The sequence below is a fragment of the Limulus polyphemus genome, unplaced genomic scaffold, assembly GCF_000517525.1.
Source record: "Limulus polyphemus unplaced genomic scaffold, Limulus_polyphemus-2.1.2 Scaffold200, whole genome shotgun sequence".
Classification (NCBI taxonomy): domain Eukaryota; kingdom Metazoa; phylum Arthropoda; class Merostomata; order Xiphosura; family Limulidae; genus Limulus; species Limulus polyphemus.
In genome coordinates this window covers 215,767-218,178 of record NW_013665810.1, presented here as the reverse complement: position 1 = coordinate 218,178, position 2,412 = coordinate 215,767, and positions in this window count along the sequence as shown.

The following is a 2,412-nucleotide window of genomic DNA, read 5'->3' as shown; positions in this document are numbered from 1 at the left end:
AACCTGGGCACAAGAGAGCTCAATGCTGGCGACTTCAACACAGGGGAAATGCTACAGCAGGAAAGGCTGCTACCCAAAAAGGTTGTTGGAACTGTGGAGAGCAAGGACATATGAGGAGCCAGTGTAAGAAGAATATTACCAACAAGTCAGCCCCAAGGAGACCAGTAGTGGTTGGTGTTGAGAGACACTCACCAACGTGAGTAGCACGTGATGCGGCCTAGAAGATTCTTGAACAGGCTTCACGGCCGGTATTATCGTATATAAGCGCGCTAGACAAATGACACGGTAGAGAAAGAGAGAAAAAGAGAGAGTGGGGAACCAAGGACAGCAGTTACGGTCGGCGGGAACTGAGGATAGCAGATACAGAGATCGGAACTATAGTTGCTGACAGGCGGAGATAGAGACGGACAATTGAGTCAAGCGCGGTAGAAAGTGAGTGAATTGTTGTGAACTATAGTGTGTGTAACTGTGAAAATTAAGTGTATTGCAAAGTTGTATTGAGGAAGAATAAACAAGTTTTATTTAAGAAAGGACTTGTATCGTAGAAAAATTAACAAGCAAACATACGGAGACGTAACAGACCATAAAACTGGAATTATAATTTTCAACTTAAATGGTACCATAGGCGCACCCATCATCACAAGGGCTTTGTTCAAATCTTTGAATTGAATGATGGGATTGACTATCACTGTATTATAATAGCTGAAAACCTTGACACCAGAACCCTTCGACCCGTATCCCGGACACACGCTAATTATTATGTGACACTTAACTCTTACGATAAACAGAGAAAAATGGGAATTTTGAGAGAATCAGATTAATATACATTGTGCAAAACAACGAATATATATATAAACATTTAATTTTAAATTTAAGAATTGGTGATCTTATGAGAGAGAAAAAGGCTTAGAGTGGATTGAATTCGACTCGTCGAGACTAGGATTAGTCTAAATTAAACTAACTGTTACCTATAACTATATATATATATATATATATATATAACATATGTTGCACATAATGTACAATATATTAAGCATTCTTTTATCCTATAAAAGTTTGTTTGTGTTTAAGCACAAGTTTACGTAATAGGCCATATACCCTGTACCCACCATAGGTATCAAACCCCAACATTTGTTGTTATAAACCCATAAGCTTACAGCAAAACACACCGGAGGAATCTTATGAAAAAAAAATCAAATTTTAGATAATTTACCACGTATTAAGTTTAAATGTTTTCTGATGAACGCTGATATTGGGAGAAAGGCCTCGTCACCACTGGTTATAGTAGATATAGCATGGTTGACATATTGTTATACGAATGTATTTCAGAAAATAAAGGCAATTAATAAAGAATACAAGTAAGTAACCAAGTATCAGTTACTGGACTGGAGAACTTCTCTACATAGATCCACCCCTGTTTTGGAACATATGTATTCCAACGGCTCAAAAGTTTATTGATGCTCTCCTGGTAGAAGCTGTTTGGTTGCTGTGTAAACCCCAGTTGCACCACCTGTCGAACCTCGTGGTCACTGGCAAATCTCCGACCTTGGAGACCATCTGTCAAGGGTCCAAAGAGGTCAAAATTGGATGGTTTAATATCCAGACTGTATGGAGGATGAGTTAGATGTTCAAAGTACAGTTTGATAAAGTATGGATAGTCACCCGAGCACTGTGTGGTCTCACATTTTCATGCTGAAACAGAACACCTTGTGTCAATCTTCCACATCGTTTTGTTAGAATATATAGCTTCAGGTAGTTCTCTAGCATGTTGCAGTATTTTGCACCGGTGGTTGTGACTCCAAGCTCTATGAACTTGGCAAGAACTGGTCCCTGGAACTCTCGAAACAACTCTACAATTCTTTCCATATTGAGCCAACAGTCTCTGGAAATACAGCTACTGCAACACCTTCGGCTCACAAAAGAAAAAGCGAATTACAGATCCTGGTGCACACTGACAACTGACCGACGATGTTAACCACTTGCCTACTAGTGCCGCGAGTGCACAATGCATGGACGAGAGAGAATGCTTTCATAAATATTAGGTCGTCAAGAAATTAATGTTGCGTTTTGGAACACTTTCATTACCGCCCCCCCCCCAAAAAAAATCACGTAGATCACGTATAATAGTTAAACAAACCGTCTAAACGTTACGTTAGTGTAGCCTATATAATTTGTCAAATTTAGTATACTCTAATGATGTCTAATCCCTTATAGTGATGGCACACGACGAGACACACATTTGACATGTAATGCTGTTTGTATACAAGAAGGGAAACAACGCCTCTGTAGCCACAAAGAATATCAAAGAAGTTGGAAATGTTTTGAACGTTCGTAGTGTCAACGACGGTTCAACGTATTTCGTTCAGGTGACTTTAGCCTTAAAAACTGTAAAGGCAGGGGCCGACATGTTGG